At 35.7% G+C, this 24,786-nt stretch overlaps 1 protein-coding gene, 1 long non-coding RNA gene and 1 pseudogene across 10 annotated transcripts in view; 1 reads left to right on the top strand and 2 right to left on the bottom strand.

Annotated features, from left to right (window-relative positions):
• Positions 1–24,786, bottom strand: part of UBE2E2 (ubiquitin conjugating enzyme E2 E2) — a 469,097-nt gene that overhangs the window by 225,450 nt on the left and 218,861 nt on the right. The window lies entirely within an intron of this gene.
• Positions 1,415–24,786, bottom strand: part of LOC144293983 (uncharacterized) — a 75,621-nt gene continuing 52,249 nt past the window's right edge. Inside the window, exon 3 of the long non-coding RNA XR_013361373.1 lies at positions 1,415–1,466. This is a non-coding gene — a long non-coding RNA (uncharacterized LOC144293983). The remainder of the gene's footprint in view (positions 1,467–24,786) is intronic.
• LOC144293588 (elongation factor 1-alpha 1-like) lies at positions 6,248–8,231 on the top strand (annotated as a pseudogene).

Genomic DNA, 24,786 nt, shown 5'->3' with positions numbered 1-24,786 from the left:
AATTTCCAATAGTACCAGTATAACAGGCAGACTTAGGATTTTTTAAACTCTCTTAACTGTATACATGGAATTATATTCCAAAGAGGATTTCAGGAGTTTAGGAGCACAGTCTTTCCATTACAGTCACTAATTCAACATGAAAGCTTTCAAATGAGAGTACTATTTTAAGAAAGTAAGTGTCCTGAATGGAGAGATAACTAAAAAGAACTAAAGAAACCACAGGTATATCTCTGAGGGGTTATTTGACTCTAGCAACACTGTCTGACTCTTAATGATTTCCAAATATATATCACCTACATTTTGGTAGAAAATCTTCATGTGAAACTGTAGTATCTTCAAAGACAGAAGGCAATCTATTTTTAAAAGTGGAAGAAAACTGATGACAAAACCACTTCAAAAAATATTTATATACTCCAGGTAGCCTTTTGTTGTTCTGTCAGGGTTTTGAATTAGCTATTAATTTTTTTTATATATACAGGGTTCTGTTAAAATGTCCATATAGTATGCAATAGTGAAGTTACTCTGCCTTGTTGAAGTGGCTAAGAGCAAAACATATATAGAGGTAATTGGTTTTTTAAAAAGTAGTTTTAAATGTAGTTCATAAAATCGATCAAGCCCTCCCAATAAAATTAGTCTACAAATATCTAAAACGTTTGTCACAATATATAACAGACCTCTTTAAAAGAGATGGAGAAAATGCATTTCAAGTAGCTCCATCAAAGATGTCAAGAACTAATTTTTTAAAGAATTTGATAAATTGATACAAGTGTTATACAACTATAATTTACAAAGTAGTTTATTAAATTATACAGTTAAAGACAAGGTTTCTATTTTGCTTATATCTATATCTATGTCAAGGCATGGTAACCTATTTCTTATACAGGGTGTCTCATTTATTCTGACTGTAACCCTGTAAGAATTAAGGTACAGATACTTTTGCCAAGGGCACAAAATGCTAAGCGTTAGAGGCAAAATTCAAACCCTCATCTTTTCCATATTCTGCTGCATCTGACATTAGAATGGGGGTACAGTACAGGAACAAAGGGGCTGATCATGAAGGAGAGCATGCTCGCATCCCACTCTACATTTAGCCGTCTTTTCACTCGTCAACATCATGAGCCTTACTTTTTTTCCCCCCCAGGGTTCTTTCTTTGCTGCTTTTCATAACTCTGGACAAACTCCTACTTTTGCATATTTGCACTTCTGTTTCTCGCACTCTTTCAGGACTGCGGTTTTGCTATGGTAGTGGCAGAACATTGGTGTCAGCTCTAGGGTAGCCTCTGTTTTGGGAAAAGTTCCGGCAGGTTTTCAGTTGTGTGTGGACTGACACAGATAGGTCTTTATAGTTCCAGGCAGTAGGTCCTTGAGAGATCACCTCAGTTCCTCAGGCACAAGTCAGATATGAATGGGCTGGTATTAGCTCATAGTGCAAGTTTCTTTTCTAAACACAGCTCTACTGGTTCCACCTGTTGGAATTAAATGAAAAATAACTTCTGAATAACTTCTCATGACCTCTGTAACTGGTATCTGTGGACTTTGGAAACTGCTTTGATGGTAGCACATTTGAGATGGACCCTAATCTACAAAATAAACATTTGTAGCATGTTAAAAAAAAAAACCACTGCTTAAGATACAAAATTCCCTTTTTGCTTTCTGTGGCCACTGCAAAATGATACCTTTTTATCTTTGGGTACTTCCTAGCTGAGCGCTAAGATGTTTTTGTTTTTTATGTAATTAAACATTTTAATTACTTAAAAACTTAATAGCTGCATCCAGATGATATTTTGAAAATTTAGAATTCCAATGTATTTTGAAGGGGAAAATTTATGAAACATAGATAATGTAATTAAATATAAGCTAGCTTTCTAAACTCTGAATGTGGAAGTAAATCTCTGAATCCTTAGAAATATAAAGAAGACCTCTGAGCTGCCACAGAACCAGCCACCCCCACTTATATCTGTGACTGTCCTCAGAGTAAAGGCTACTAGTTTAAAGTACTTGTTTAACTGGTTTTCCTGGTCAATTCTCAGTTTTTCCTGTAGATTAGAGGTATCCCCAATTGGAAAGCCCCACAGTAATGAATTCTTGGAAAGATCAACCTAAGCATTTAAACAGCACTAGTAGGCATCATTATTATAGCACAAAGTGGTAATTAATGTTCTAAACTATGACCCCTGGTCATCCAAAAAAAGTTTAATAAGCATGTTTAGTTCACTCTATACATTAAGAAAAAGAAGAGTGCTACGATTTAGAAAGATTTCTGTTAAAAAAAAAAAAGTCAGTGTTAAAAATAAAAAAGCCTGAAGAGCCCTTTCTCCTAACCTCCTTCTTTCCTCTCTGTGACAAAGATTAATTGCATTTCTACTGTGTGCTAGACCTGTACTGAATGCTGTGGATACAAAGATGAATAAAATATGTTCTTTGTCCTCAAAGAGTATGCTATGGAATGGTTCAAATAGACATACAAGCAAATAATTCAAATACAATGTAGTATTTTATTGGTTGTGTTCTAAATACTACCAGGTAGCACAGAATAAAGAATAATGAAATATTTCTGAGAAGGTATGGGGAAGACCTATCAGAATCAGCTTCAGATTCACAGTAAATTTTCCAGTTAATACTTCATTTTCTTGTGTGTCAGATAAATACTTCATTTTCTGGCAACTTTATTTGGAAAGATTATTAGTTTAGGGTTTATTATGGTTATTCTTTGGGAATTTTAGTCTGTTTTAAATGAAAAGTGGTCTTTGTTGGAGAAAAAAGTTAAAAGTTATTTCAGACCAAAAATGGACCAATCTATGAATTCTGTATGAAGAAGCAATTTGAATTCCTCAGAATAAATTACTTTTTATAAGTTTAAGACACTGTTGGATTCTTTATGTAACCAAAGGACACCTAGGGCAGCCCCGGTGGCCCAGCGGTTTAGCACCGCCTTCAGCCCAGGGTGTGAGTGATCCTGAAGACCCAGAATTGAGTCCCACGTCAGGCTCCCCCGCATGGAGCCTGCTTCTCCCTCTGCTTGTGTCTCTGCCTCTCTCTCTCTCATGAATAAATAAAATCTTTAAAATATACATATACATATATATACATATATAAATCATCTATTTGAGTGCTAAGTGGGGATAATACAAAGTACTGTCTATATAACTTCATGTAACTTAAAATTTTTAATAATTTTTATTTTACATATAGTAGACACTCATAGGAGGATAACTTTATGAAAAAGCTCCTTAAAGTGAAATCATTTTAAACTGGGACCAAGCATTCAGAGTAAATTGTGAGAAGTTAAATTAAAAATTTTAAAAATAGGGTAGCCCAGGTGGCTTAGTGGTTTAGTGCCGCCTTCAGCCTAGGGCATGATGCTGGAGACCCGGGATCGAGTCCCACATCAGGCTCCCTCCCTGCATGGAGCCTGCTTGTGTCTCTGTCTCTGCCTCTCTCTCTCTCTCTCTGTCTCCATGAATAAATAAAATCTAAAAAAAAAAAAAAAAATTAGAAAAATAAGTTAACTTTTACTCAATTAAGAAAATTCCTAACATTAGAATATTTGTTGTAATTAGTAAGATAGTGAAAATTGAATGTTTATTCTACTGGCATAATTTTTATATGCATGATAGCACATTATTAGACTTTTTAAATGTATTATTTGACTTTTACATTTTGGTAATACATCATTTTTTCCAAAAAAAAAAAAAAAAATTAAAGAGCTTCATCAGTTTTCCCAAGGGCCATTCCGAAAGAACTTAATTCTGTCATCATCCTTGTTGGTTTTCTCATTTATCAGTGGCTTGGATTGTGATCCCAGCAGTTCTTCACCACTACTTTAATTCATTTCATGACTTTTTTTAATGATTTCCAGTTTCACTTTATAACTGAATTGAATTTGCCTTCTATTTACCAAGAAAACAATGTCTTTGATAGGATGAGCATATATATATATAGACACTGATATTAAATGTTTGAGTTAGGACTATTGTAAGTGGTTGCTTCTGTAGTATTTTCATTTTGTGATGGCTTTAGTTTCCCTATGTACTGTTTAACTGCAGGAACTGGTATGGATTACTACTTCTTAACATACATTTCATTTAAATTTCTTTTAGTTATGTATATCATTATGTGTGGAGCTCACATTATAAAAACTATAATCTTAACATAGAAACCAGTTAGATAATGAAATGACAAGATGATGATAATGATGATGATGCCGCCGCCACTGCCTGCTATTACTCTGTGCCAGTTGCTCTACTAGGCAATTTTTATAGTAATCCTTCCAATAATCTAGCAAGGTCAGTGTTAAACACCCTGATTTCATGGATAAGGAAATGGAGAAAATTCATACAGGTGGTGAGTGTCTTAGGAGCTAAAGATAAGCCACTCAAATTCAAGTTTCTGTTCTTTGCAGTACATTATGTCTTTCTTTGGTATAAAGAAGCATTTACTTGAGTTTCCTCTTAAAAACTGTATCTTTGGGCACATACAAAATATGCAAAAATCTGATTAGTCAACAATTATAGGAATATGTTTCTAGGTTTATATACACTGTCTATATAAACCTAGAAACATATTCCTATAATTGTTGTAAAAACTATGTATCTTTGTCATTTGCTACTGAAAGATATTCCACAAATATACACCCTTCCTTTAGGAGATTCATGAGTCAAAGTGGAATAGAACATGTGGAATTAATGAAATTTATTTTTTTAAAAAAATCTCATAAAATTTAGTAACATTTTTAAAATGAAGTACATCCAATTTTAAGAGCTTATTATTATTATTTTCAAAGAGAACAGTACACCATTTGCCAATATCTATTTAATGGTGACCTGTGATAACCACTGGAATTGCAGTTATTTAACAACATCTATTTTTCTAAAACCATTACTTGAAACGCCAGGATTCAGCTTTGATATACACATGAATTGAATGGAGGAAATACAGATATTTTAGTTTTCCTAAGTGTGAAATCAGGAATTTCAGATACTAGACTCCATTCAGCCTATAGCAAATTTTCAGTTATTTGTAAGTTTTATTTCTTATTCAAAGAGCAGATCTGATCATGGCCTTTGGCCAAAGATGTTGCTTATATTGTTAAAAAAAAAAAAAAAAGTCCCTTCAACATCAAACAGTATATATATATATAAGTATATATATATAAGGAGTCTAAAATTAACCTGTTAGTCAGGCACACAACTTTGTGGTCCCAGAAATAATGACCTTCATGGAAAAATGCCTCTTAAGATGAGGTAAAACTTTAGAAGTTACTGCTTTATTGTTTTAGTTTTTTTTTTTTTTAAGATTTTATTTATTTATTCATGAGAGATACACAGAGAGAGAGAGAGGCAGACACAGGCAGAGGGAGAAGCAGGCTCCATGGAGAGAACCCGACATGGGACTCGATCCCGAGACTCCAGGATCACACCCTGGCCGAAAGCAGGCACTAAACCACTGAGCCACCCAGGGATCCCCTGCTTTAGGTTTTGCGTGTATGTGCCTGTCTTTCTTTCTCCTTCCCCCCCTTCTCCCCTTCTCTTTCTCCTTTTCCTCCTTTTTCACTGTTGTCCTCTGGCATATACAATTAAATAATGAAACATTTCTTATGTACAGGGTGTTAATGAACTGTCTTTTAGGCTTAGATCTTTTGGTTTCTTATATTCACTCCTAAGAAAAATAATGGGGTTACACTCTTTAAAGCTGCTACTTTCTTGCAAGTTATTATTTCACATATATATCATCGTATTTTTTGGTACACATCCCCTGGGACTTGCTCTATTGTTATTTCTCACTCAGCATGTCTCAAAACCACCAAATCTGCTGAGACAGTAAGCACACTTTTTGGATATGCTCTTAGGATATGGGAATTGCCATACTGAAGCCAGCCATCCAGCCATCATGTCTGGTTTTCTGCTTTGAAAAACATTTCTGTCTTGCATTAGAGGTAGGCATTAAGGTTTCGTGAGGTGCCTACTTAGGCGGTAACATACAGAAAGGAGACATTTCATTTTGATTGCACCCAGTGATCTTTTTATGCCCCAAAGCATGAAGACTGATCTTTTGTAATTCTAGCCTATCAAGTGTAATTGCAGCTATATTCATATTTATACAGATCCCTAATCCCTAAACAAAGCTTCTACACTGGGAATTTTAGGTTAATTTTATATAATCTTTTTAAAAATCCATTTGCTTTTTTGCAACAGGTTTGCTGCCTGAACACAAAAATCATAAAAACCACCACTAAATCTAAGCCATAATGGGTAACGAAAAGATTCAGTACATCATCACTGGACATACAGATCTGGGCAAGTTTACCATGACTACTGGCTATCTGATCTATAAATGTGGTGTGATTGACAAAAGAACCACCAAAAGATTTTTTTCTTAAAGGCTGCTGAGTTAAGAAAGGGCTTTGTCAAGCAGGCCTGGGTCTCGGATAAACTGAAAGGTGAATGTGTGCAAGGCATTACCACTGATATCTCCATGTGGAAATTGCAGAACAGTAAGTATTATGTTTTCATCGCTGACGCTTCAAGACACAGGAATTTTATCAAAAACATGATTATAGGGGTGCCTGGTTGGCTCAGTCAGTAGAGCATGTGATTCTTGATCTTAGGGTTTTAAGTTCAAGTCCCATGCTGTGTGTAAGATTACTTCAAATAAAATTATAAAACGGGCACCTGGGTTGCTCAGTTGGTTAAGCCTCTGCCTTTGCCTCAGGTCAGGATCCCAGGGTCCTGGGATCGAACCCCACATCTCCCTCTCCCTCTGCCTGCTGTTCCTCCTGCTTGTGCTCTATCAAATAAATAAACTATTTAAAAAATCATAAATGAGGGACACCTGGGTGGCTCAGTGGTTGAGCATCTACCTTTGGCTCATGCATGACCCCGGGGTCTGGGGATAGAGTCCTGCATCAGGCTCCCTGCTTCTCCCTCGGCCTGTGTGTCTCTCATGAATAAATATAATTTTTTTTTAAATCATAAAAGAAACAACAACAATATTATTACAGGCATAGCTCAGGCTGACTCTGTCTTGATTGTTGCTACTAGTGTTAGTGAATTTGAAGCAGGTATCTCCAAGAATAGGCAGACCGAGGAGCATGCCCTTCTGGTTTACATACTTGGAATGAAACAACTACTTGTTAGTGTTAACAAAATGGATTCCACTGAGCTACCCTACAGCCAGAAGAGATACAAGGAAATCATTAAGGAAGTCAACACCTACATTAAGAAAACTGGCTACAACCCTGACACAGGCATTTGTGCCAATTTCTGGTTGGAATGGTGACAAAATGCCAGAGCCAAGTACTAAGATGCCTTGATTCAAAGGATGGAAAGTCACCAGTCAAGATGGCAATGCCAGTGGAACCACGCTGCTTGAAGCTCTAGGTTATATCCTTCCACCAATGTATCTAATGGACAAGCCCTTGTTTCTGCCCCTCCAGAACATCTACAAAATTGGTGGTACTGGTATTGTCCCTGTGGAGACTAATGTTCTCAAGCCTGGCACAGTGGTCACCTTTGCTCCAGTTAACGTTACAAATGAAACAAAGTCTGTTGAGGGACAGACGCCCGGGTGGCTCAGCAGCTAAGCGTCTGCCTTCAGCTCAGGGCATGATCCCAGGGCCCTGGGATTGAGTCCCAAATCGGGCTTCCTGCATGGAGCCTGCTTCTCCCTCTGCCTATGTCTCTGGCCTCTCTCCCTCTGTATCTCTCATGAATAAATAAACAAAATCTTTAAAAAAATAAATAAAATCTGTTGAAATACACCATGAAGTTTTAAGAGAAGCTCTTCCTGGGGATAAAGTGGGCTTCAATGTCAAACATGTGTCCCAAAATGTTCGTTGTGGCAACGTGGCTGGTAACAGCAAAAATAACCACTGATGGAAGCAGCTGGCTTTACAGCTCAGGTGATTATCCTGAGCCATCCAGTCCAAATCAGTGCTGACTATGCACCTGTGCTAGATCACAATACTCACAAGTTTGCTCAGCTGAAGGAGAAGATTGATCACCATTCTGGGAAGAAGCTGGAAGATGGCCTCAAATTCTTGAAAACTGGTAATGCTGCCATCATTGATATCATTCCTGGCAAGCCCATATATGTTGAGAGCTTCCCTAAGTATCCTCCTCTGGGCTACTATTAATGACATGTGACAGGCAGTTGCTGTGCCTGTCATCAAGGCAGTGAACAAAAAGGCTGCTGGAGCTAGCAAGGTCATCAAAGTCAGCTCAGAAAACTAAATGAATTATTCCTAATATCTGGGAACCCAGTCTTAATCAGTGGTAGAGGAATAGTCTGAGAACTGTTTGTCTCAATAGGTCATTTCAGTTTAATAGCAGACGGGTGGTTAATAACAATGCATCATAAAACCTTCAATAGGAAAGAAGGATGTTTTGTGGACCATTTGTGGGGGGGGGCAGTTTTAAGTTATCAGTTTTTTAAATTAGTACTTATGGGAAACAACTTAACCAAAAATCTATCATAGACTTGAGACTCATTAAAACAAAGATTAATCTTCTCAAATCTCACCCTCTCAAATCTCACATATTTTATATCTGTTGCCTCTTTAGGCACTAATAGCCTCATGTGGAAGTGGCAAATGTAAACTCTTTTCATTGTTAATCACTGCTTTAGAGCTGTGAAAATTTCTCAAAAGCTATTATCAATTCAGTCACCAGAAACATTTCCTCTCTATTCCATGTTTTGTTTCCCCAACTTTTTTACTAATAGCAGGGGATGGGAGTTTTTTGTTTTGCTTTGGTTTTATTTTGTTTAGTATCTCTAATGACCCTGCTTCTTTATTTTTTTTCTATTAACCTATCCACGCTCTTCATAAAACTTTATCTTTTCTCAGTTCTATATTAGTTTTCTACCAGATTTCCTTTTCTTGTCTTTGTCTTAAGTTTGTCCCCATTTTGAATCACAAGCTAAACGTTTCCTGTGGCATCCTAGTGAAGCATTGTTCAATATGAGTTCAGCAGGCACCTACCCCTGCTATGTAACAGCTTAAAATAAAAACATAAAATACTGAAATGGATTAACTAAAGATAATTTAAGAAACATTGAGTAAATTTAAAACAAAGTAAATTATATAAAGGGAATCTAGAAAGGGAAGACCCTGGTATTATATATATAACCTCTCCATACCAAGTACTCTAGAACAAAATCAAATTTATGATTGTTCAAAGCTTTCTAAATGAATTTTACTCTATTTTCAAAGGAATAGTATGAAAGGAAGGATGGATGGATATGTTCTGTGAAATGGTGAAAACGTAGGGAACTGTTGAGAATGGCAGGTTCTTAATACTTAAGAACCTGGGATGGATGGAGGAAATCATTAGCTTCACCAGTGGTGGAGGTAGAACTACTAGATTCATCTGAATATAAAGAGAATGAATGTGTTCAGTTCTAGACACAGGAGGAAAAGGAGATGAAGAAAGACAATCAAAGAATACACTAGTGGAAAATACCAGGAGGAAGACGAATAGGCAAATGAAAATTGTCCTTGAGTATAGTTTTCTCATAAAGAGGGAAGGGAATGGAAGTGAAGGCAGTAGAGAAAAATAAATGAGGCTATTACTTATTGAATTTTAAGTTTTTTTAAAGATGGACTGGTGATTAGTGGGAGTGACTAGCATTTTTATGTATATAATGAAATCTACAGTCAGTTGTAAACATTTTTAATGGATGTTTTTTGACTTGTTAAGTATCAATTCCCTACATATAGCATTACGTAGATTTTATATTTTTCACTCAATATCATTAATTCGTTTTTTATTTTTTTCTCAACTAAATATATTCTCACAACACCAGGTTTCCTACCTAGGCAACTATATCCTTGTTATCCAATTATTTGCTTATCCATAAAATAAGAGCTGCTTTTCATTTAACAGGATATGAGGGAATATGGCCAAAAGCAGAAGAGATTGTTCTAGAAATATATTGGGGAGAGAAGGTGGCAGCAGGAGGCACTCAACAGGCCTGTAATTTTGAAACAGACATGGTAGTTTATATAGAATTGGAGGTGAACTGAGAATAACTAGAGAACCAAAGCTTCTTAATAATAATAGATATGGTTTTGAGAGACATGAGGAAACTTTCCAAGGTGGTAATAATGTTCAGCACTTTGATCTGATTGTTGATTACATGGGTTTTTTCCTATCTTAAAAGTCACTGAGCTGTATAATGTAGAAAGAAATCCTAATATTTACACATTTTGCTGTATGTAAACTATATCAATTTTTTAAGAGCAAGAAAAAACTCACTTGAATGCTAATGGATGTTTCAGACTAAGATATTGTTGTTGTTGGTTTTTTTCAATTATTTCTACTGGATATACACTTAAGTATCATCTTTGCTACTTTTAAAATGTTCTTTAAAGTGATACCCTAGGAAGAAAAACTAGCCAGTCTATTTCATTTATAACTGTCATGAACGGAAATTTTCCAACACTAACCTCTGTTTCAGATTCCTGCTGTTGCTTCTGCACTATTAGTTAGTGTCAGCAGGGGGTTAACAGCATTCAATTTAACCTTGCTATTTGTACTCTGTTTTGAATTTTTTTCTTTTTTTCCACATTTAACTACCTTACATGGATTCTCCATTTTAAGGATCATTCATGCACCATGGGGTCTATACACTGAAAGACTGTAAGTGCAGATAAGCACACAATAAAAGCACATTTAAAGATAATGTGAAGCTCCAAGACCTTTCTTTTTTTTTTTTTTTTTTTTTTTCTGGTAACACAGGAGCATTGCTGTGAAAATCATTGCAACAAGAGAAAAACTGATTAAGCCTATTCAATGCTATTATTTTTATGAGATTACAGACTTGTTTAAAATATGTAAGAATCCTATACGTATGAATTAATTATAGGTTATATGTCCAGACCTATAAGACAGTAAATGCTCTACTTGTAGCTAACCATGAACATCACATCAGAAGCAACTCCTCTCTCTCTCACACATTAAAATTATAAAATCTATTATGGCCTGGGACCACATCCTCTACTACTTTCCCAATTCCTCTCTCTCTACTCTCACCTCACCTCCCCTGTCCTCTCCTTCTTTGCCCTTCTATACTATAAATGATCAGCCCTTTGCAGTCAAAATGCCATCTTCAGCAGTAGGATAGAGAGCAACAAGTGAAATGAAGAGGGCTGTAAACCCCAGATCTGCAAACAACTCCCCCTCCATTGAACCCTGGTGAACCTACTATTCTCATGAGCGATCTTTGGCTTGCTCTGAGTTGGTACTGAGTATAAGACTAAATTAGTGAAGACAGAAAAGAAGGAATGCCACCTCCAATTCTCATCATTTAGTAAGAACAGTAATAATGGAATACTCTCCTGTGGAGTTGAAACAGGAAGGAGAGCCCTGTGTTTCCCTCTTCCTCCACCTCCAATTTCCTTCATTCTCAACCATTTTTGCACAACTTCAGCACACTTCTCTAGTCTGAAACCCAGGATTCTGCTAGTTTCATCTTCATGTGCAGGACACCCTGCAGGCTGCTAGGGACACCAAAGTGAAAACAACATACACACCTCCAGTGGCTTGGAGTTGAGAGAGACCCAAATCTTACACTGTTATGTAACAAGGAGGAAGACATGCACTCCTGTTCTCCCAACCAGGGATTCTGAGGTATTTCTTCAGAATGGGATTATATTAACCCAAGTATTGTGCTATAATAATGGTCTACTATTATACTAGGCTGATATACTTCCTGGTTTGTCCCTATTTTCCTGGCATATTCGTTTTTTAAAAAAGCATCCCCTTTCACTCCCCAAAAATCTGGATAGTAACTTATATGGTCACTCTAAGTCATAACAAAAGTGAACTTCTCAAGACAGGTAGGGACGTTTAACAAAAGCCCCAAATATAAACATATGACATTAAGTATTTCAAAGTTAATGTGGTAGCAGCGATGTTTAAAAATACTAGAAATGCAGATACTCATTAAATGTAAGAATAAAACAAATAAAACATTCTTTAGAAAGAGGATGGTCATTACTGTGATATAATTCCTACAGGATGCCTATATCAAACTGCATACAAGTTACGTGGAATAACACCTTAATATTTAAAACATTGAGTCAAACATGGATAAAATATTTACAAAAGAATACTTGAACATTTCAATCAGGGATGTTTCAGCTTTAATAGTAAAATTAAATGTTTAAACGTTTAAATCAGTTCTTCGTGATTAAAGTTAAATAATCATGGGCCTTCATTTTGAACACTGCTTTTATTTATTTTTATTTATTTTTTTATTTATTCATGAGAGATAGAGAGAGAGAGAGAGGCAGAGACACAGGCATAGGGAGAAGCAGTCTCCACGCAGGGAACCCAATGTGGGACTCAATCCCAGGACCACGGGATCACTCCCTGAGCTGAAGGCAGATACTCAACCCCTGAGCTACCCAGGTGTCCCTGAACACTGCTTTTTAATCCATGATAAATGTAGAAAACAATGTTTAGAAATAGAAATATTAATTTTAGGATTTGACAACAAATGTTTTACATTTATTTTTTTATTTGCCTTTGAAGACATAATACTTCATGTAAATTATTCTATACATTTAAATGCATAGGTATGAAGATGAAATTAGTAAAACATGCTCTCATAAGAAAACAGTTTATTTTCTGATTTAATACTAATCAACCATTGCTAATATGCTATAAAATCCTACTTAAGAGAGACACTGACTCAAATTATTAAAGTTAATGGCCTCCAGTTGCCTCATCTTGCCTGAGTGTAGGATATTAAGCATGCAGAACCCATAATTTAATTATCACCTGTTAATATTGGCGTTAAGTTCATTTCCCTCCTTTCAGAATGAAACTTCAGTGATGAGCCAATTAAAAACCATTATCTTCCTACTCAAAACACCAGCCTCCTAACTATACCTGTAGTATACAGATCACAGATCTGCTGAGACTTTCAAGATGGAACTTGTTGCCTCTTGCCTTTAGGGATTGATAAATTAATTTATTATTTCTGCCCATTTTTCATTCTAATTTTTAAAATCTCTAGATTATATAAAGATTTAAACTCTTTTCTTCAATATATTTATATACTTTAAAAAACATTCCAGAAGTGGAGAGTTACGTTATTCTACAATAATAATAAGGCAATCATTAAAAGAAATCTACACTCTTATTCCTATTTGGACATGGTAAGATGTAACAATACATCAAAGAATGTGGTGCAAGAAGAGGATTAGCTTATCATGAAATTCCACTGATATGCACTAGAGAAATGTGCAGTTTATTTTTAGGAATTTATTAGAAACTCTGTCCCTTGGACCCTTCTGATACATGTACCAGTCTAGTGAAATCTAATTTTATCAGTTCACCCATGGGAATGAAACTCTGAGAAATTCATTTGTGTTAACCAAACTCACAAGAGATTGATTTATAAACTAGTAAATCACTTTTTAATTTACCATGGGAATGCTAGCTGATCCAACAATCCGAAAAATTTACCTGATGTTTTTGAGTTCTTACTACCCTCAGTGCTGGCACTACAATGAATACAAAGGTAAAAAATAATCCCCATCCTGAATAAATTCATAATCTGGTGAGAGGGCTTGGACAACAATACATAAAATACAAGCCAGACTACAATTAATGCACGAGTGGTATGTAGTGGTTAAATGTATAGAAGAGGTCCAATTCTTTCTTCTAGGAAGAATCTTACAGGTAGAAAACCAAATTATACTTGAGATGGATTTTTGGTGGATACATTTTAAGGTAGATTTCCCTCAAAAGTCATTGCTGATTAATAAATTATCTTTCCCTTTCCCCTCCATATGTCTGTATAAAGAACCATAGCCCCCTATCTATAATTAGGACATCTTTACTACTGGATACATTCTAGACACTACAAAAACTTTTAAACTGTAACACATTCATATCCATTTCTTACCGCAGTTATTATCACAACAACAATCTCTTCTGACCTCTAGTGTCACAACTAACTTGTAGGTTGATTCCAAAGTTAGTGTTATAAGGCAAAAATTATACATAGTCAAAATGTCCCTAAAAATTCCATAAATAGCCTAGAGTATACAAAGTTCTGTAAAATAATATTCAGTACAATGTCTAGTAAAACAGGATATAAAAGAATACATAATCCAAACATAATTTTAAATACAGTATTCTCACTTAAAGGAATATTTATGTAAGAGAATTTATACAAACTAAATGTATGTATCATGCACATCCTTTATCATGACACCCATATTTGTAGGTTTCTTCCACTGAATAAATTTTAAATAGGCCACTACCTAACAATATGTATTGAAATAACTTGTCTTTAAATCACAAGATAAACTGTGCTGCTTTTGAGGAGTTTCCTATAGCCAGCTTATTTTAGATATTTTATGTGGATTCTTACTAACCTCAGTCTCAGGCATCTCTTCTAGATTTGGATGTTAGTCTGCTTTTTTCTAATTACTATATTTACCCAAACATACCATGTACCTGGCTGGCACTGAGCCCATATTCCTGTTCTGACCACAAACAGCTAACTATCTACAAGGAAGTCAAAGGAAGGAAGCCAAACCGTGACCATCCATTATTGCATTGTACTCAATCATCTGAACTTCAACACCTGTATACCTGAAGTAATAAACAGTCTCATTTAGCAAGCACACTGAAGTAGGAGTAGCTGTGTATACATGTTTCAGCCTGCATCAGAAGTATGTTACCACATGATTTTGCTCGCTGTAATAGCAGTTTTTGGCACTCATTAATGATACTACTGATAATACTGTTGCCTGATCATTTTTGTAAAGAGTTAGATATTATTTCTATGATATGCAAAAGCCCTGATTTGAAAGCAAGGGTAAAAACCAGAACAATGGTTTCCCCCATCTACTAGGTCAGCCAGTGGTCCATATATTAGATCACAGCCATTATGCAGAATACGGAAGGACTTGATGAAAGATGATTTTTAGAATCTGGCATTGAAAATGTGTAGAGCTCAGGCTCTGGAATCCAACAAGTATGAATCTCATCCTCACCATTTACTGGCTGGGTGACCTCTAGCAAGTTATTTTAAACCTTTCAAGGCTCAGTTCCGTATCTCCCTTAAGATGTTTTTTAAGTAGGTTCCATGCCTAATGTGGGGCTTGGAGCAACCAAGATTGAGAGTCACATGCTCTACCAACTGAGCTAGCCAGATGCCCCTCCCTTAGATAGAGTTGTTTAAACAATTAAATGAAATAAAGTTCTTAGCACAGTCCTTGGCATATGATTAGAGCTTAGTAATAAATATTATGTATTTTTAAATTTTGATTACAGTGTTTGTAATTTCATGTTTTCAACAACTTTTATACATCTCTTATATGTGCACCTGTATGAGGTAACAACCTGTGGTTAATTTGATTTTTCTCCCTAGAAACAACAAGATATTTAACTATATATGCTAATGAAGATACATAATCACCACTCCCAACACCTATTTTTGGTGTCTTAAAGTTAATTATTCCTCTCATAATATTTTCTTATTCTGCTATAAATGTGAGATCTATGATTACAGCTGAGAGGTATTAAAAGAAGAACAGGAAACCACACACGTTTCTTAAAATAACAATACAAAGTCTCACACACATGATGTTTATATACCTATCTAACAAGGAAACACAGCAGAATATACTCAAAGCTAACCACAAATGAGTTAAAAGATACCACAGTTTACTTTAAAATCACACACATTTTACTTTCATTAGTATGTATAAGAATTGCATTGTAAGATGCATTTTTAAAAAATTTCAAAGCTATGTGTGGCCTGGTAACTGTGGTACTGAGTATACTCTAAAAACACACATGTGATGCTAAAGCTGAACAGGAATTGCTGTTTGTCCTTCCAAACCTTAATAACACATATGCTATGTAGCCAAACCCCATTCTTTGCAGAGACCTACAAGTCAAACTCACATTTCTCAGAGTTTGGTATGTGAGCTGTTGCTGGCAAAGATTATGTGGGTAGCCCTCAATTTTTCCTTATTCATATGTAATAAATACCATAACCATCCTCTATTAATTACAAGTGAACTGGCTTTTGTTTTTGAATTGATGGTTTTCTTACAGCGTACACTTGGGGTTTTTTTTAAGTGTGCTGGTTAAAAAATTCCTTAAGAAAATCAGTATGAGAATAGGGCAGAATTTACATAAGTTACACTCAATTGGCTAACATTGTGGAGACTGAACTAAACAGAGGTGGCTTAATCAATGACATTTCAACCTGAAATATTACTTGACAGACCTATATTTTACCTGAGAAAAAATAACATTAATACCAATCTTGTTTGACAAACCTCTGACTCCCCTATAACTATTAAAGATTTAGTAGGAATGACTTGCTAACTTTTGTGCATATTCTATGTTGTAGTCCAGATACAGATGTTTTCTTCAAAGTCAGCACTGCTATATATTTATATTTATATATATCTTTTGAAGAGGGGCTCCCTTTAAGAAATGTATTGATACTGATTGACTACTGATTGACTATCTTGTTATAAGACTGAATACCTGTGGATCAGTAATACATTGGAAATTTTAAAGTACATAAAGTAGTTCTTCACCCCTGAAGAAATATTCCACAGAGATTCTCCTATTTCCCTCAAGATCATATATTTATTACCAAGTTCTAACTATATCCCGGGCATGGTGCTAAGTTTTGAGTATAGTGTGGAATACAGAATAGACAGGTTTCCTACCTTTCTGAACCATTCAACTACTGGACCCTCTAAGAACAGGACATTTAAGTTGAAAATGTGAAAGGGATAGAACAGGTAAGGTCCAAGCAGAAGTAAAATATGCAAAGACTGGGAGAAAGAGGAGTTTGGTTTATTAGACAAACTCAAAAGAAGCCAGTACAATGAAAGCCTAAATAAGTAAGTAAGGGGAAGCATGGTAAAAGATGAGCTTGTTAAAGCAGGCAGGAGTCACTGTGGCAGTTTTTCTCAGTGAAACCCAACACAGCCAAAATTGTTACTTTACTTTGAATATAAAGGGAGGAATATCAAGAAGATATGAGTACCATGAAAAAAAATACATAAAACCACTAAATTTCTTTATTGGGGATTTAAAAAACAAAAAAACATCAGAACATCATTTTGCTGAAATTTCTGTAAACTGCATCTCTAATTGCTAACCTCACTTAGGTTATTCTATAGGCAAATGGCCACCTGAGAAGTGCAACAGGAATTCTGTTTAAAAAAAAAAAAAAAAAAAAGATTTTATTTACTCATGAGAGAGAGAGAGAGGCTGAGACACAGGCAGAGAGTGAAGCAGGCTCCATGCAGGGATCCCGATGTGGGACTGGATCCGGACTCCAGGGTCATGCTCTGGGCCGAAGAAGGCAGGAGCTCAACCACTGAACCATCCGGACAGGCATCCCAAAGAATTCCATTCAGTATTTAACACTACTGTTTAATTTCCCTCTTCTTCCCTGTTTTGCCTGCTGCTCCTTGTAGCTACAGTGCCACATATCCCATGTTTCCCCTTAAATCTAAGAAAGAAATACAGAGTTGGGTTCCTGGTGACAGTATGGGGGGTGGAGGGCTATGTGAGGACAACCTTCTCCCATTTCCTCTCTAGCAGGATTCCCTGCCCTATGCCATCTCTTCATATTTCATGCATAAGCTCTACAGTTGGATAAAATCCTTCTGAGAATTGGTATCCCTGACCTTCATACTCTGTAGTCCCATTTTCACGTTTCTTATTTCCTGCTTAGCTCTGCTGGAGTGCTTATGCACCAACTGTCAATGACTTCGATCTTGGGGGTCTTTAAATGGTGTAGATATTGGTTCTTCTATTACACCTTTGAGTATGCTTTCCTTTGATTCAGAATTGAATTTGCTAGTGATACTACTCTTTATTTCAAGTATATTGTAACTTTTTAAAAAATGAACAATCATGGGATTTTAAGAACTAATTTAACTGAGTTAAACAATTTAAATGAATTCCAAACACTAAGCACTAAGGTGGACATACCAAGTTTTGAAATACAACTTGGTTCTGAAGTCACTAACTACTTGAACAGAATGATATTTTCATTTTTGATAATCTTGTTCTGTGATTCACTGTGAGTCTACGGTGTTATAGCAATGTTAGTGAATAAAAAGCCTTCATGTTTCCTGCTATCCTCAGTGGTAGCACATTTTATTTAATTCTTATCCTCTAAATGAAGACTTTTAGATAATCTCCCTATTGCCTGTTCTCTTTTGTTTCTATTTCCCACATTAAAAACAACCCAAAGGCTGTATTTTCAGCACACATATACAAGTTCAGGATAAGTTATGGTGTAGATAGGCACTGGATTCAAAATAGATGGTCAGATATGACTTCTTTCTAAGTAAATGTGGGAAAAAATGTAGAAAAATGAGAAAAGCTATCCAGTAGCCTAATAAATCTATAAATTTTTATGTCCATGAACAGAAAATGTCAAATGATCATAGGCCATTAGTTTTTGCAAATATCTCAGAAAAGCCAGGCTATTTTTTCATGTATAGGATCAGATTTATTTAGAAAAAAATCTCAAAGGTGACAGGTGTGTGTTGGTCATTCTTTTAGAGTCCTGCATTGCTCCACAGGCCTTCCTGCCAATACCCTGGAGAGCAAGAATTCTGGTTTATAGAGTATCTCTTGTCCTCATAAATTATACTAGTATCAGTCAGGAAGGGACAAATTACTTCTTAAAAGAAACCACACAATACCTTCCAAGTTCACTTAGAAGTACCTCCCAATACTTTGTCCTACCAGTGTGAATACAATTCAGTTTATTCTCTTTAAGATGATTTCAAAAAGTCTTGTTTCACATATGTGATTTACCTTTAGATGAAAATAAAGTTTTCTTCTGGTGTGGTGCTGGTTATGTTAACTTTTTAGATACCAGGTACCCAGTGTTTGAGGACATTGTGACCCAGAGGTGAAGGAAGATCTACACTAAAAAGGTGAGAGGCAGGGCAACTGCTGACCATAGGGCTCTCACAAACTTAGGCCGGTAGTTCCCCCATGCTGAGATCACAGATCATTCTCTCTCTTCCTACTCCTTTCCCATCCTGGAAATAATTTACTCTAACAACCCATTTTTTGAAACTATTATAACTGAGAGATTAATTTTACTTATCATTGATAACTCACCAGGATTAATAATATTAGTGTCTATAGTTTATGAAATGTCAAGATAATTGAAGTTATGCTATTATTCATAAGTACTAATACTTTAAAATCTCAGCCACTGATTTGACTGTGAGCATATGAATGGCATATTTGGAAGAGAAGTTGATATTCATATTTTAAAATGACTCCAAATTTTTTATTTTGGGAGAAAAGTATTTACTACACATAATTATTCTACACTTACTACTAATCAAGTGTTCTATAATTACTTTATGCATTTAAAAGCTTGTGCAAAGGACCACACATGAGAAGGAATGGCATAGGTTTTTCACTGAATTGCTAGATGGTCAGCCTAGAGGGTAAGAGGTAATTGGAATAAAACCTGTAAATCATAAAAGGCATTGTAATTTAAATTAAAGAGTACATACTTTACCTAAAGGCAAAGAAGAGCAGTTGAAAAGTTTTAATTTAAATAGAGTAACAGTTTCAGGTTAGAGTTTTAGGGACATACAAGCAGAATGTGCAGAATAAAATTGAAGAAAGAAAATCCAAAGTAGGAAGAACAGTTAGGATATTGCATTAATGAGTGAGAACTGACTGGATAGCGATATAAAGGTAAAGGGCAGAAGAACAAAACTAGATCATTCTCTTACACCATACACAAAGATAAACTCAAAATGGATGAAAGATCTAAATGTGAGACAAGAATCCATCAGAATCCTAGAGGAGAACACAGGCAAAAGCCTTTTTTAACTTGACCACAGTAATTTTTTGCAAGATACATCTATGAAGGCAAAGGAAATAAAAGCAAAAATGAACTACTGGGACTTAATCGGAATAAAAAGCTTCTGCACAGTATAAGAAACAGTCAACAAAACTAAAAGGCAACCTACAGAATGGGAGAGGATATTTGCAAATGACATATCAGATAAAGAGCTAGCATCCAAGATCTATAATGAACTTATTAAACTCAACATCCAAGAAACAAACAATCCAATCAGGAAATGGGCAGAAGACATGAATAGAAACTTCACCAAAGAAGACATACCCATGGCCAACAAGCATATGAGAAAATGCTCCTCATCACTTGCCATCAGGGAAATACAAATCAAAATCACCATGAGATACCACTTCACACCAGTGAGAATGGCGAAAATCAGCAAGACAGGAAACAACAAATGTTGGCAAGGATATGGAGAAGGGGGAGCCCTCTTGTACTGTTGGTGGGAATGCAAACTGGTACAGCCACTCTGGAAAACTGTGTGGAAGTTTCTCAAAGAGTTAAAAATAGAGCTACCCAACAACCCAGCAATTGCACTATTCATCCCAAAGATACAGATGCAGTAAAACACTAAGACACCTGCACCCCAATGTTCATAGCAGCATGTCCACAATAGCCAAACTGTGGAAAGACCTTCGATGTCCTTCAACAGATGAATGGATAAAGAAGATGTGGTATATGTATACAATGGAATATTACTCAGCCATTAGAAACAACGAATAGCCACCATTTGCTCGACATGGATGGAACTGGAGGGTATTATGCTGAGTGAAGCAAGTAAATTGGAGAACAATCATCATATGGTTTCACTCATACAGGGAACATAAGAAATAGTGGTAGGGGTTATAAGGGAAAATGAGTGGGAAAAATTAGAGAGGGTGACAAAACATGAGAGACTCCTAACTCTGGGAAATGAACAAAGGGTAGTGAGGGGAGGCAGGCGAGGGGATGGGGTGACTGGGTGACAGGCACTGAGGAGGGAACTTGATGGGATGATCACTGGGTGTGATACTTAAGTTGGCAAATTGAAGGAAGGAAAGGATGGAAAGGAAGGGGGGAGAGGGGGAGAGGGGGAGGAGAAGGGAGAGGGACAGAAAGAAAGAGAGAGAGAGAGAAAGAAAAGAAAAGAAAAGAAAAGAAAAGAAAAGAAAAGAAAAGAAAAGAAAAGAAAAAGAAAGAAAGAGGAAAGAAAGAAAAAAGAAAGAAAGAAAAGAAAAGAAAAGAAAAGAAAAGAAAAGAGAAAAGAAAAGAAAAGTAAAGAAAAGAAAAAAGAAAAGAAAAGAGAAAAGAAAAGAAAAGAAAAGAAAAGAAAAGAAAAGAAAAGATCGATCCGTGGCCAGGTTCCATTTTATGAAGCCCTACAGGATCTATTTCTCTGCAGCTGCAAAGGGGATTTCCCTCACCTGCACTAAAAAAGGTCTGGGTTTTCAAGCCTTGATGCTGGCATTTCGCTAGTTGGTAACCACCAATAGAAGCAGGCCTGAGAATGAAATGTTGACATGGAGAAGGGAAAAGCAGATTACTACTAAGAGACGTATGAGTTGTCAGAATAAATTACCAGCTACTTTGAAGTGGAGGAAAGCATACCATGCGGCAGCCTCCACGTTACCTCATCTGCGGAGTGGTGCATCTTTGCTTGCCTTTAAATCATTAGGCTATTTTACAGCTTGATAGAGATAGAATGTAAGCGGCAGATATCAATAAAATGCAAAGGATTCCAGGTGACAAGTGTGAAAAGGAAGGTGGGGAAGAGTGAGCTGGCCTCAGTCGCCTTGTCATCCTCCAAAGCTCATCAGATAGACAAGTGAGCTATATTTGATATAGCTCCATGCAAGGAGCTTCCAGGCCTCTCTGTGAAATTCTGTGGTTTGGAAATTTAAGAGTCAGCATCGATATAGGACTTTAATCCAAAGCTGCCAAGTGAGGACTACAATTGAAGACGAATACTCTGAAGAATCAGGAGACTCGGGCTCTACTATCCAGCTGCCACTGCCACTCTTCACAAATAAAAATCATTCATTCAACAACAACAAGAAGAATGGGAGAGAAGCACAGCAAATTCTTGTAGACTTGCCCTGAGAAAGATACTAAGATTGGGGCTGCAGGTAAAAAGAGTGGTTCGGTTTCTGTGGGTTTTTCCTTTAAATATAAAAGGGATTCTAGTCAATATGCCATATGCCATAATGTTTAAAAAAAAAAAAAAAAGGTGAAGGGGTTAGAAACTCCAGAGTTTTGACATGAGCCATGAGTGGATATGCATACATTTTGGGTTTTTTTTTTTTTTTTTTTTTGAGGGGAATGATGTGATAAAGTTAGTTTAGGGCATATTAAATTTAAGGTATCTTCAGGACAGCGAAATGAAAATGTCCAGTAAACAGTGGAACATACCAAGTTTAAGAGGAAAGATCTAGATTAGGAGTATAGATTTAGAAGTCCAGCAAACAGGAAGATGAAATACAGGGATGTATATGAAATAACCGCTTAGTCTACAGAATAAGAAAGAAGTCAACTGACTTTTAAGAGATGAGCAGAGGAAAAAGTGAGGGGTTCTAATTTTCCCTTACCAGTAGGGAAAAAAAAAAACATTTTAAAAGGATATTAATTATAAATTTTAAAATACCTGCCCTGTTCCAGTATAGATTTCAAAACAGACTCAAAAGTCTTTAACCAACTCCTTGTTTGCTTGAATTAGTTCCTTTGATCTTTTCCTTGCTATTTATAGCAAACTATACTTTGACTTTAGTTGTAGCCATTACTTTAGTACTCTCTATCCCTGGTTTGTAAGCTATTGTTTTAGAATCGTGTTCCTTTCAATGCAAAGGAATCACTTACTTTCTATTTTATCTCCTTATTTCTGTTTCCAATTTGCTTAATTACTGGTATGTATATGCAGTGGTTATCATCCTTTTTCAGGGCAAATGTAGATTTTAGGTACACTATGTGTACTATGTGTACAAATTGGCATCTGTGGGCCAGTCTATGTACCTGTTATTTATCATTTCTTTGGGATTCTGAGTTTCTGCTACTTATTTTAAAGAAATTTGGGGACGTAATTTGCCTTAAGTTAGGAGCCTACCTATATGGGAAAATGGTCCAGTCTTTCCTAATCTCCTAAAATTTGACCATATATTCTTATGTTATAGGACTTCCTAATTAAATCATTCTGTATATTGTACCAATATGATTTACTCATAAGCAAATGAACTCATGGGCAAATAGTCTATACATCCCACCAATAAAATGAATTATTTCTAATAAAAGGACTTTAGTTTGTCATAAAAAATATTAATATATTGGCTTCAAAATTTAAAAGCACTTAACACGCTCAAAATGATATCTTATATCAGAGAAGAGAGGCACATTTCTATACTAGAAAATTAGTCCTTTGGATATTTGATACAATTTTTTAAACCAAACTAACATCATACCTTAAAAATTCTGTCTTAGATAAGTGGTTAAGGTTGTTGACATCTTGATAATGAAAGATGTCTCTAATGGTTTGTGAACTGCTTTACAGAAAGAATCTAATTAATCCTTCTCATGATGTTTGTATTAAATTGTCCTTTGAGTTCCAACTATTATTTATATATTCTGTTCCTGTTTGCAAACCACTGTTTTAGAATCATGTTATTTTCAGTGGCTTTGCTATGAAGGAATCACTTCATTTTTGATTATTGCATTCACAGAAACAATTGTTTCCTGGCTGCCCTGAGCTGTATTTTATCATTTGATGCTGTGACTCAGTGTGCCCTTAAAGTATTTCTTCTATTGGCCTGGTTTGTGGTCTCACTATTTTAGATCAACCGTGCAGCAGCTGCTTGGACAGCCTTCTGTCATCTATTTTCAATAGTGTTATATACCATCCCACATAACTTCAAGGATGATAAATCAGCTGGACTCCAGGGCTTGCACTGTAATCCTGCCTTGGCATTTAATGTTAAGTGTATCTCACAGCTGACACTGATGAAACTGCTTAAGAAATCAGATATGATCTTTAGCAGAGCCAAATCTCACTTTCATATGCAAGGTTAGGTTCTGTTTTGATCAACCCCAGAGCAAATACTATTTCAAAAAAACTGCATCATTCTTCAATGTCTAATATATCTTTTCCATTCATCAGTCCATTCTCTCATATTTTTGATTCCTAAGACACATTTACTGATTGGTATGTGAGTGGTATCTGGACCCTCAAAACAAACTGAATTTAATCAATGTATGATTTAATTCAAAAACTCTGTTCTGTCTGCATATATTGTTATTCACATCAAAATGTACAGATCTGGGGGGGAAAAGGTATAGATCTAACCTTTACATTTTTTTAAAAAAAATATTCCTAATATTGTAGTCAGTTTACCTGCCAGTCACACTGATTTCGGCCTGGCATCCTGACTAGTTTTGATAGGAACAGAGACTTGAAAATTTTTGCTAATTAAGATCTGCTTACAGGAAACTGGTACAAACACCTCAAAATGCTAAAAGGAAAGAAATTAGGTCTCTTAATGTTATTTTAATTTACAAACTATAATACAGTTAAGACACCATAATAATAATTTTAATGGCTGCTTGACTTTGGTTACTATTTAGCCAATACTTACTCATCATATTAGAAATAGTATAAGTAACAAAAACGGCTATGTTTATTTAGTGAAATCCCAAAAACTTTTTTAGTGAAATCTCAGAAACTTTTTGAAGGAGCTTCTAACCTGAAGCAAAATTATCCAATTTGAATTTTATTACATTTTATCTGTACTCTGTTGAGGTAGGGTGTATGATTACAAAAGCACAAGCTGTGAGCAAAAAGGATAAAAAGAAAATCAAGGGGATGGTTAATCTACAAATTGTAGATGCCCTGAATATCTGAGTTGACTCTATCCTTGAATGATT

This window comes from Canis aureus, chromosome 22 (genome assembly GCF_053574225.1).
Source record: "Canis aureus isolate CA01 chromosome 22, VMU_Caureus_v.1.0, whole genome shotgun sequence".
In the NCBI taxonomy this organism is placed as follows: domain Eukaryota; kingdom Metazoa; phylum Chordata; class Mammalia; order Carnivora; family Canidae; genus Canis; species Canis aureus.
This window is presented reverse-complemented; position numbering and strand designations above follow the sequence as displayed.